This window comes from Python bivittatus, unplaced genomic scaffold, assembly GCF_059951505.1.
Source record: "Python bivittatus isolate LINGU-HERP-01145 unplaced genomic scaffold, Pbiv_v1 ctg000060_np1212, whole genome shotgun sequence".
NCBI lineage: Eukaryota > Metazoa > Chordata > Lepidosauria > Squamata > Pythonidae > Python > Python bivittatus.
This window is the reverse complement of record NW_028277044.1, coordinates 3,250,132-3,262,402: the sequence shown is the minus strand read 5'-3', so window position 1 is coordinate 3,262,402 and position 12,271 is coordinate 3,250,132. Positions and strand designations below refer to the sequence as shown.

Below are 12,271 nucleotides of genomic sequence, written 5' to 3'. Positions count from 1 at the left end.
ATCATCATCATCACCACCACCACCACCACCTAAGGGTGGAGGGATGGCTGTCAAATGCCTTTCTTTTTTTCCTTAATACTGATCAGAAGGGAATGATCAGTTTCTATAGCAAATTCTAACCATAAACATATATTGTTTTAAAGTATGTACAAATGTCAAGGCATATTTGTGTATATTTTTATTCTGCTTTAGTCACTGACCTTAAAGTATAAGCAAATGGTGCCCTAAAATGTCATGTATTTTAGTAGCTACTGTATGCTGTTCCAAACCCATTGAATCATAGATCATAGTATTTCCAACAAAAAAGGTGCACCCTCCTCCTCCTATGTTGAAAGTATTTGAGACACTGAAGTTCCCAGGTCCATGTACTTTGCTTACCCAGAAAACCTGTCAAGAGACAAGCTTTTCTGGTCAGTTTGCTCACAAAGTTTACCATGACCCACCCATGTACCCAACTGTACCAATCATCAATTCATCTCTCAGTTTCAGTGTTAAAGAGAATGCCACCTTTTTATATGCATGTATACACATGCAGCTCTATTTTGCATAACTTCTGTATACCGATAAAAAGATCTCAAAACAAGTTCTGAATACATTGTCTGAGATTTCTGTCCACAGATTTAATTCTATGCAAGTTTTCAAACCCAAAAGCGAAATTCAATTTTCTGAAACAATCTCTGTCTCTCTGTCATAAAAATAAAATTAATAGCACTATAAGACTACATAATAATTTTGTACAATTAGAGGAACATACTGAAAACTTAAGTAGAAATTAAGTAATTATTTTGCCTAAGTCTCACTGCCAAGTACATGTGTTACTGCAGTCCCATATGGTCCACATAAGCAGAGTTTGGTGTTTTTATAACTCTCCAATTTTTTTCATAATATTTCAACTCCTGGTATAGGCTTGTTCCACATCAGTCAGCAACCATTTATGTATCCTTTTCTGCATTCCTTTTTTCTCACACTCTTCCAGACTGATTTTTGTTTACCTTTGCAACAGAAGCTGGACAATTATCTGGACCATGTTTTCCTCTACACATAACCCAAGAACTAGAATTTTCCTCACAGTTCTCCTTCATCTGTCAACTCACGGATATTTTCACAGCAAGTTATATACTGTTTCCTTCCTTCCTTCCTTCCTTCCTTCCTTCCTTCCTTCCTTCCTTCCTTCCTTCCTTCCTTCCTTCCTTCCTTCCTTCCTTCCTTCCTTCCTTCCTTCCTTCCTTCTTCCTCCCTCCCTCCCTCCCTCCCTCCCTCCCTCCCTTTTTTCCTAACATTTGAAAACTCTTCACAGGCCTGGTCTGGCTATAAGTCTTTATTCTTCCATGAACTAGACAGCAACTGAAACTAAAACACTAAATAACCCTAGCTATATTGCTTTACGGCAGACAAGAAAAAAGTCATATATATGCAGAACCCCAAAACTGAGCCCTATACAGTAGTGTGCTGGAGCTGGCTTGTACCTGCTTGTGAAAAGTGATTGCTAAATTTTCTGGAATTTAGCAAGCTCATTAAGAGCAGAGCTGAACCACAATGCTTAGAGCGCCAATCGGCTGTTTGACAGTTTGTGTTGTGGTGGTGGCAATGGAGCTGGCAGAGCTGATTGTTTTATATTTATCAGCATACCACTGGCCTTATAGATAGTCAGATCCAAGGCTTACATTTTAAGTCTTTTTCTCTTGCCTTTTTGGAGTCAATGAACATTTAGTTGTTCTTTTTATTACTCTTGAGAATGGAATGTATAAACTCTGTTTATACAAGAGTTCTGTCTGTTCTGGGCTGTGCAGCACCCTGCGTGTCAGCTGCAGGTCTTACATTACTTCTTCAACTTATCTCTACAGTTCCACCCAGTTTTAAGTTAGGGTCTTATAATATTCATTTGCATAAATTAAAACAATTTGGTTTAAGAATTTCTCAACTATCCAAAAGTTGCAAAGTGAACTTTTAGCCCTTCAATTTGTGAGAAACATTCCATTGAATTTGCATCTTGATATAAACCTATCTCTCAGCTATCTCATTACTTTTAGGAATACAACATTTCTCCAACTTTACAACCAACATCTCATAATTAAGCCTCTCCTTAGCTGACAGCTCAAAATAATTGTACAGGTTCAGATGGTCAGAACCCCCCAGAGTGTAAAAATCTGACGTTTTCTGAATATTTGATACCAGCCAAACACTAGTTTCTTAAAAATAAAATAAAATGCAATTTTCTTTAACCTTTGCTGATCCTCCAAAGCCTTACACAAGCTTGTCAAAAGTTGAGAAGCCTTCAGATATTCCATTTCACAGAATCATAAATGTACTTCATAAATTCATTCTTAGTACCATATGAAGGTATGCTTCTTCATTAAAAAAAATCAAACTGGATTTTCTTAATGTTATTTATTAATAGGTACTTTAGTTGCCACATACAGTAAGGATGACTTGTAAACAACAACCCACTATTAACTGACCTAACTGAAATTCCCAAGTCCTAAAAGCAACAGGCTTAAAATTTGTTTCCTGCCTTTGTGTCCATACAATACTTAAGACACAACAATAAAAAATAGAAATTATAATACAAATAAAATAGAAATTATAATGCAATAAAATTAAATTATATTGTAATTTAAAGAGGTTAAATTATAATTAATATCTCTTTTTCTTCTTTAATATATAGAAAGGGTTTTAAAAACCACATGGAGACTTATTATCTTATCCACAATTCAGTCTAATTTTTAAATAATATTAAAGCCACTTTCTGATGTGAAGATCTTCAAAAGGCCCTGTCTTCCTGATCTAAGGAACTGGACAGGTTCTTAGCTGGAGCAGTAATAATGAGATATTCAGGCCTATCCCATTTAGGGTTTTAAAGGTCAACACCAGAACTTTAAACTGTGACTGATAAGTAATATGTAGTGTGCATAAGCACCATGGGAACCAGTTATCGGCTTTGATGCCATGTTTTGTACTAACTGCAATATCTTATGGTTCTCAAGAGTGGTCATCATTAAAGCACATTGCATGAGTCAAGAAAAGATATAACCAAGGCATGGGAAACTGTTGCTAGAGTCTGACCAGCTCAGGAAGATCACAGCTGATACACTACTCTTAGCTGAGCAAGCTTAAATCACTATAAGAAGATATGAAGGAAACTAATACTCTCATTCGCTTGAATGCATGCATGAGTCTCCATGTGATTCAATCCTCAAAGCAGGGATCCTGAATTGCACTGACATCTGTATTCATGCTCAAATAAACATGAGAGTGACTCCCTCTATAACCTTTCTCTTGAATGCATGTAGGTTCAAGAGAATTGGAGCAATTGTGCATGCATTCTCTCCTTGAGCTCCTCATGTATTCTGGTAGACACCTGAAGGGGGCTATCAGTAATAACAAGAGGAAATGTGAAAGGTAGCATAAAATCAAATCACAGATTAGTAAGCTTACTCCTTCCCACTTGAAATGGAACATTTTTATGGCTCTTCCAAATTGTTCCACTAATAACGAGTATGTTCTACTATACAGTTGTTCAGGACTTTAGCTCACTGATGAGCAAACTGTGACCTGTAGGCTGCATGTACATAGTCTCTGAGACTCTTTATATGGCTCACATCTTTTCCTGGGACTTGACCACAGGAATTTGGTAAAAAAATGCTGGAATTTACTTACTTACTTATTTATTTATTTTGCTAGTGTGAAATTCCTGCTGAAATTGCTGAGAGACCAAGAAAAGCGATAAAGTTGTTTATTCCATTCCTATCTCGCCACAATGCAAGTGACTCTCGGTGGCTTGCATGATATAAAAACATTAGAACAGTAAGTCTGAAGATACAGTAAACAATTTAATAATTTTAAAACAATTTCAGAACAACATAAAAAATCCATAAAGTCCAAGCAAATCAAGATAGAGGTAATAATAAGGATTAAGAGTTACAAATAACTATAATGCAATAATTACAATATGGTAAAAACAAAGACAAAAGGTGGCTAAAACTGCCTAGCTAGTTAGAACATTCTCCAGAACAGTTCAGTTTTCATCCTCTTCCTGAATGCCATTAAGTGTGTGTGTGTGGGGGGGGGCAGTCTGATCTCTACTGGGAGACTATTCCAGAATACTGGTGTGGCCACTAAGAAGCAGCACCTCTTGTCTTCAGCAAACTTCATTTCCCAAAAACTGCTCCCAGTGAAGAGCAGTTTCTCCCTGGATGACCTAACAAGTTGGGTCAGTTCACCAACTGTGAAAGCTAGTTTGCTGTAGTGGTTAAGACACTGGGCTAGAAACCAGGAGACTGTGAGTTCTAGCCCCACCTTCAGCACAAAGCCAGATGAGTGACCTTGGGCCAGTCACTCTCTCTCAGCCTTAGGCAATGGCAAAGCACCTCTGAAATCTTGCCAACAAAGCTGCAGGGACTGGTCCAGGCAGTTGCCAGCAGTCAACACTGACTTGAAGGCACCACACGTGCACAAAGAAGGGGTCCTGCAGGTACCCAATTGTCAAGCCATAAATGATTTATAGGTCAAAACCAGCACTTTAAACTTTAAATTGGAAACCAACTGGTAGTCAGTGCAAGGCCCATGGCACAGATGTAGTATACTCCCAACATCAGGTGCCACTTAGCACACAGCATTCTGGACTAATTGTAATTTCCAAACAGTCTTTTTTTAATTCATTCCCCTTTCAAAAATAAAAAAGGTTCACAGAAAAAAAGGTTGAATATGAACTACATCATTCTCCCATCCACTTTAGGGCTTGACTTCTGAAAAAGTTAAATAAAGAAACAAACAAGTCAATAAATGGTTTCCCTTGCCACAAAAGATTAATTTAACCAAAAAAGAAAACAAAACAAAACCAGAAGATGGCAAATAATGGGAAACAATTTTCTCTGATACTGTCATGTATGGCAGCAGCATAGAGATTCCTTGTTGAGAAGTATCTCCTAAAAATAACAAAAGCTGGCGAACTGAGCTAAGAGTAAATACATTTTTAGGGCTTGTTTGCATGCATGTCATGTGCCCTTTTCAACAAGCATTTGGGCAGCAGGGGGAACAGAATTTTGTCTGCTCTGGCAAGGATTTTAAAGAAAATCCACAACAATCACCCCATCAGCAAGAGCCTCAAAAGCTAGACATGAAAAGTAATTGCATAGCATTTTTTATACATTCCTTCTGCATGACTGAGACCTGGAAGAAATGCGAGAAAACCTCTGCACATTTGAATAGAACATGAAGCTGATTGCAAACTGATACGATTTCCAGCTCATTTTATTTCCCACTTGCGCTGACAGTGTGTAGCATGCAAATAGCAGAGTGTTCAAAAAAGCTACTGCAGCTTGACTTCCCTGAAGGGCTTCTGAAGCGTAAGATAATGTACATTAGGAAGAACAATTTAGGTTGCCAACACTTACTGATGGGTTCTGAATTAGGGGGATCCTCTTCATGGAGAAGAAAGCTAAGCATTCTGGTCTATAAAAGGATTGTAATCAAGCTTTCTTCTCAGCAAAATGCCAGGACCTCAAGAGAGATTATAGTATTCATTCTTAAAAGAGAAAAGAAAAGAAAAGTATGCAGAATCAAATGGGTATATCTGCATGACATGATGCTGTGCAAATAAGGATGTCACCTTTTAGGGTGTAACATATGCTATAGTGCTTGCGTCTGATAACGTACTTTTACGCTATTAGTGTGTGAGGTCTCACAATATAAGACAAATTTCCTGAGAATGCCACAGTGTTTAAGTACTGCATCAAGCTTTTCCTGCAGAGTAAAATATCTGTTTTAGGTGTGTGTGTGTGTGTGTGTGTGTGAGAGAGAGAGAGAGAGAGAGAGAAAGAGAGAGAGAGGGAGGGAGGGAGGGAGGGAGGGAGAGAGAGAGAGAGAGGGTAGACAATGATTTTGTATGTTTTGTGAAAATAATATCAAAAATGCTAAAATTGCAATTTGGGAATGGCAATTTCAGATTGCTGGGGGAATAAGGATGACATCTAAGACTGGAGTGCACCTCAAAAACTTCCCACTCATATTGCCACCCTTAATCCTCTAAAAAAACACACCACAAATGGGCCAAAATCACCCTGAAAATGGTGATGAAGGATAAGAATGGAATAACTCTTAATTTATATTAAACTACAAAATTGTTGCACCACCAAAATTTGATGGCATGATCTCTGGGTGTTAGACTACAAATAGGAGGTTGAAGGGCCACAGGAAACTTCTGGGCTGTGAGTTGTCCACCCTGGCCTAATGGGTCATCAAGTTGGCATTTTCTATGCCATGTGGTTTCAAATTGGCCCCATACACACTCTATGCTGGAATCCACTACTTCTGGGACATATGTAAGAGGTGTGAGGGATGTCTGTTGCATAGCTGCAATGCCCTCAGACTATCCAGCCCAAACCTGGTCAAATGGAAGTGTCCTTGTGACCTTGCTTTAGTTCCAGAAGGAGCACAATTCTTATGGTATGAAATGAATGTGAATAGACAGGATAATGTAAACAAATGCTTCATAGACCATTCTGTGCATAGAACAAGCAAGTACAGGTAGTCTATGTGTTTGATATGGGCATGGATCTGGAATATGCATGCTTGATCTGGACACTGACCCACAACATGTGTGTTCTAGTCAAAGTTGTCCTAGGATGGGGAGAGCCAGAAAGTGGGCATTAGAAGCAGGAAGATGGGGAAAGAAAGGGTCAGGTGGGTGAGTGCAATGATAGGAAAATGGACAGGTAGGCTGATGGGAGATGGTGGAGGAGGCTAAGAGAAGTAATGACAGAGTTGTCATCTGTTTTAGACAACAACCTAATTGTCATCTTCCTGATACTGCTGAAGGTCTTCCTGGCCTGGCATCTTCATTTTCAACTGAATGTTTAAAATCACTATAACAATTTTGTGTTGTATTCCATTTATCATGGAATGACAAAAGTTAAGACCAACACGGGGGTGGGGGGGAAACCTAACCCGTTCATATCCACTGGATTACACCAGCTAGATACTCACATATCCCCAGGTAGGAAAAGGAAAATGGAAGAAGTTAGGGTAGGAGAAGGTGGCCAGTCTGACATGCTGTATTTGAATTCAAGCATGGCATGGGCAGTTCAAAGCTGCAGAGAAGTAAGGAAGAAGAAGGAGCAGGAAGATTGGGAAGGGAAGAGCATGCAAAGGAGAAGTGGCAAAGCACACCAACCTTGCCCTACTTTCCCCCCAAGGGCCCTTTGAAATATGTCTCAGACAAAACTCAGAACATCCCAAATATTCTGAGATTTGGTTGGGCTGACTACAACTGCCACTTGGAACAGTAAGTCTGCATGTTTGAGCCACAGTGTGTTTGTTCTGTGCATGCAACAAAGCACATTTTTCATTTCATACACATCCCTAAGATTTCCCATTTTTCATGGGATGACCAATTGGAAATATCATTTTGATTTGAGGTCAAACACGTCATTCCTAAATATTCACTTATCCACTAAGGTGTTCTATAGGCCTTTGGTGAGCACAACTGATGCCCTTTCTTCTTTTTCATTGGTCTTCTCAGGGTTTGTTTTCTTTGCCATTGTTGTTCTTTTGTCTTGTGCTGTTTTTGTGTTTTTTGTATTGTTCTTTCTTTTTAATTGTTTTTAATAATTGTAAATGGGCCAGAGTCACTGGGAGTCAGGCGGCATATACATTTAATATATTATGGTTGATCACATAGTCAGCCAGATGTTTAGACTGGATTTGGAATTTTTGTCCATCTGTCAAGTCCTTCCTGAGGACCTGGGATATGTAGATGTTGTTATTTGATGGTGTTAAAGGTATCATTGCAAGATGTAAGTTATTCCAAGTAAAGCTGCCTTTTGCAAGTGACTGATGATGATTTTGTTAATAGAAGAGACTATATGTCGCTCAGAGTTGGTCTGTAGAATCCTTGGTGGTTCTCTGAGCTTGGTTGTTTTCTTGCAGATGTTTCATTACCCAACTAGGTAACATCTTCTAGGCAAGATTATACCTAGTCAAGTAATGAACCTTCTGCAATAAGACTCTACGATTTTGCCAGTGCAGATGGTGTTCAGGTGCTGCTCCAGATGTTTTGGGATTGCACCCAAGGTGTCTATTACTATTGGTACTATCTTTGTTTTCTTTTGCCATAGTCATTCTACTTCTATTTGCAGGTCTTTATATTTTGTAGTTTTCTCCAGTTCTTTCTCTTCTCTTCTGCTATCTTCAGGTATTGCAATGTCCACTATCCAGACTTTTTTGTCTTTCTTAAGTCTGGGGTGTTGTGTGGCAGGTGCTTGTCTGTTTGAATTCTAAAGTCCCAGAGCACTTTAGCTTCTTCATTTTCAATTACTTTGTCTGTTTTGTGGTCCCACCAGTTCTTGCTTGTACGCAAATGGTATTTCTTGCAGATATTCCAATGCACCATTGTTGCTACTTTGTCATGCCGTTATTTGTAGTCAGTCTGTTCTTGCAGCAGCTGACTAGGTGGTCCACTGTTTCTTCAGCTCCTTTGCAGAGGCAGCATTTGCTGTCTGTTGCTGTCTTTTCAATTCTGGTTTTGTATACATGTGTTCTTAAGGCTTGGTCTTCTGCAGCCAGAATTAGCCCCTTCTTACCTACTTGATTACCTTCCTCCCTAACATTTTGCCACATGTGTCAACATTTCATTACAATGGCATGACCAAGAAATAGAATCCAGGACAGGATAAAGTAGAACAGGGTTAGTTTTACAGAATAATTCAAGTGTTGTCCATTTTGATTACATTTAACAATTGTGAAAGTGACAGTAAAATTATTCATTTAAACTACTTGTAACATACATATCTGAGATCTGGTTTGGTGTAGTGGTTAAGGCACCAGGCTAGAAACCAGAGACCATGAGTTCTATTCCCACCTTAGTCACAAATCCAGCTGGGTGACCTTGAGCCAGTCCCTCTTTCTCAACCCCAGGAAGGTGGCAATGGCAAACCACTTCTGAAAATGTTGCCAGGAAACTTCAGGAACATGTCCAGGAAGTTGCCAGGAGTCAAATGAAGACGAATGTGAAGGCATCCACTCCCAATATGCACCTATCCTCAATATAACAGATTATATTTAGAACAGATAATGGAAGGTATTTCTTGACAGCTAAGAAGTCTTGTGTACAATTTAATATATTTGAGTCATTTCCTAATTATTTCTTAGAATTTTGTCTCGGTAATTTCTCAGTTCTCTTAATTCACACTTGGATCTTCTCCTTCTCCATTCCCCCAGCCTCCAAAACAAGAGAAAAATAAGGGGAGGGGATACTTGTAGTCGTGTACAACATTCCCCTTGCAGTCAGCCAGTCTACTTCCTTAGCTTGCTGGTGTGAAATATGAGGCTGATTCAATAGAGGACATTCCCAGGAGTTTTCACATATTCATCTTCTGGAACAATCTTGATACTATGAGGTTGACACCAGTTCTTGCGGACTCCAAATCTTACCTTTTGCCTTTTTTTTTTTTTTTAAATCAGAGCATACCCAAGTTCAACAGACAAGATGATGCTAGAACTGTATATGCTATTGTTGGGCTGTTGCAGTCTCATAAATATATAAATTAATTTAAAATAGAGCAGCTTTGAAAATGACAGATGGAATCCAAGTTTGGACCAGCTTTAATTGTTTAGTTTGAGATCTGGAGGACAGTTAACTGTAATGTTTTACTTACCACTTTTTCTTGAAAAGTGAAAGGGCTAGTACCAATATTAACTACTTGGTTCTGCTCAGTGGCATATTATTTTCATTGCCATTTTCCTTTTAAAAACTTTTATATAGGTAGTCCCCAGTTTAAGAACGAGTTCCATTTCCAAGGTCTTAAGTCAAATTTGTATGTAAGCCAGAACAGTATTATTGTATAAAAGTGCATAAATAGTATTATGTAATGAACTTGAACTACTGTTGTATTTAACTCAAATCATTGTGTACTGAACTCGAATTTTGCTACAATAGGCTCTGCTCTTAACTATGAGTCATCTGTAACCTGGGACTACCTGTACAGGAACATCATTTCAGACTTCAGTTGATGATATGGGTGAAGAAAATTTTAGATGTTTTTGAATGTATTCCATATTTTATAAAATTAACTTATTCTAAGAACATTTTCAGATATTTTAAATATTTTAAATAAGCCCAGCCAAACATTCACATATTTCTTAAAGTAATAAGAATTTGTACTTTTGGTGAACATGACAAATTGAAGTACATGCTACTTTATTATGTATAACAATAGCACGCTAGCTGTAAAATTACTAATAAAAGTAAAAATACTTGGAAAATAAATGCATGTAACATTCTTATGTGGCTCCAAGGGCCTTTTATAGATACAGAGAGATCCAAGGACAAATAAATTCATCCTATTTATATTTCACAGAATCATCCTATGTTCAAATTATAGTTTAAATTTTTTGTTTTACTACCTGAATGAAAAGTATTAATCCATTTGATTATTTCAAATACTGAACTTTATTTTGGTTAGGGCTTCCTTCAAAGTGTTTGATGATTCCACATTTTGCGGTTTAATTGCTGTTGTACAATTTTTTTTCTATACAATCAGATATTTCAACAATAATGCTGTATTCATTGTCTGTTCATAAACATCTCATGCAAATGTGAATATTATTGCATTAAGAAGAGGGAGGACTCATTTTGTAGTGTTAGTATTAAACATAATATTAAAAATAGTCAGGTGAGTTTTGAGTAAAAGAGTAGTAGTATTTGGCAAGATCATTATCTTAATGAGGAGTGTGTGTACCTGATATAAGATGGCTGAGTTTAAAGAACTTTGTAATATTATCAACAAAATGGAAATCACAAGCTTATAACGACATGTTATTGCAGCTTTAGATTTTGAAGATTGCTCCTGAGATACAGCTCAGTATAATAGAGAAAATACAAACTTCACACAGATCACAATTGATCAATGAAATGAGTTCAGAGTCATTGTACTGAATCACAGAGATACACGTGTGCATCCGTACTGGATGAAGCCTTTAGTTCTCACTGAAATGGGCCACTTCAGAGACTTATAGGTGAAACGGGTCAATTCCAAAACTACTCTGAAAACTTCAGGCTCATTTTGCAGGGACATAGTCAGGGAGTAAGCTAAGGTTTGATTACTTTTTCAAATTAGGTAAGGGAGAAGGAAGCAAAGGGGTTATAGCTCCTTGAGTGACAGTTTTAAACTTTTTTCTAACTTCCAATAACAGGTTTACAAAGGAGTGTAGAAGAAGCTTAACTAATTATATTCCAGTCACTTTACTTTTTTTTTTTTTTTTTTGGTCATAATCTCTCCCTGGGACCCAAGGCAGCAACTGGACCTGGAAAGGGCTTGAGGGAAGCCCAAGATAGGAAATGCCTCTTCAACTACCCAAACAAATCTATGGAGTGCCCCCACCACCACCACACTGTGTTGACAATTGTCAATGCAGGAAAAACAAATTATCCTCTTCCTGCTAAAGGTACTGGCACCTTAGAAGAAGGGACCATAGATTTAGGAAAGCAGTTCTTGCCCACTGATTCATCTTCCTCCTCCTCCAAACATTACAATGTAAAATCCTACTAATGAGTTGGGCTTCTCAAGTTGCTGAAACAAACGAAGATAAAATATCCTACCCTTCCTTCCACACATGCATTGCCTGAAACAATAGAATAGTGGTGGTATAAAGAGACTTTTCGGAAAAAGTTATACAACATATACAAAAGGAAATTCCCTCAAAAGGAGAGAAAGGAAATAACTTTTTAAAAAATCCATATGTTAAAGAATCCCTTGCACTATGTGATTCAGTAATTCCCAAACATTACACTGCAGAGTTTAATATGTATGTATGTATGTATGTATGTATGTATGTATGTATGCATACATATTCAGAAGAAGTGTAATCTATCTCTTTTTAAGATGAAGATCTGTCAATGACTCTTGCCAATTTTGAGGAAAGAGCAAAAACGAAGCAACTCTAAAACTACTTTCAATCCCTCATAATTTCCCATCCTCTCAAGAGAAGCTGATCTCATGAATTTGAGCCTTTGTGAGCTATCTTTCTGTGCCCAACCCTTTTCTCTTTTCTTGTGGCTATCAGCATGATCAGATCTTCTCTAATGATATGTTCTCACAACTAAAGCAACTGTACATGCTTGACCCGAACAAATGAGGTGCTTCAAACCGTGTAAAATGAAGAGCCCTACTCCGAAACAGAAGCTGTGAGGGAAATTTAGAGGTGTCATTCTACATCTCTGTGGATTCCTTCCAAGATAAAAAACTGAGAGCCATTCAAAGAATTTCAATAAAAC

The 12,271-nt window shown here is 37.8% G+C and overlaps 1 protein-coding gene across 6 annotated transcripts in view; it reads right to left on the bottom strand.

The window, feature by feature from the left end:
* Positions 1 to 12,271, bottom strand: part of LOC112542233 (uncharacterized) — a 377,107-nt gene that overhangs the window by 127,646 nt on the left and 237,190 nt on the right. For 2 of the 6 annotated variants that reach the window (XR_015795368.1, XR_015795372.1), the window contains exon 1: positions 5,394 to 5,529. The exons of 3 other annotated variants lie outside the window; for them this stretch is intronic. The gene's annotated coding sequence lies outside the window, so the exon portion shown is untranslated. Of the gene's footprint in view, positions 1 to 5,393; positions 5,530 to 12,271 lie in introns of those variants that run through there. One more of the 6 variants, XR_015795369.1, reaches the window with a different exon arrangement.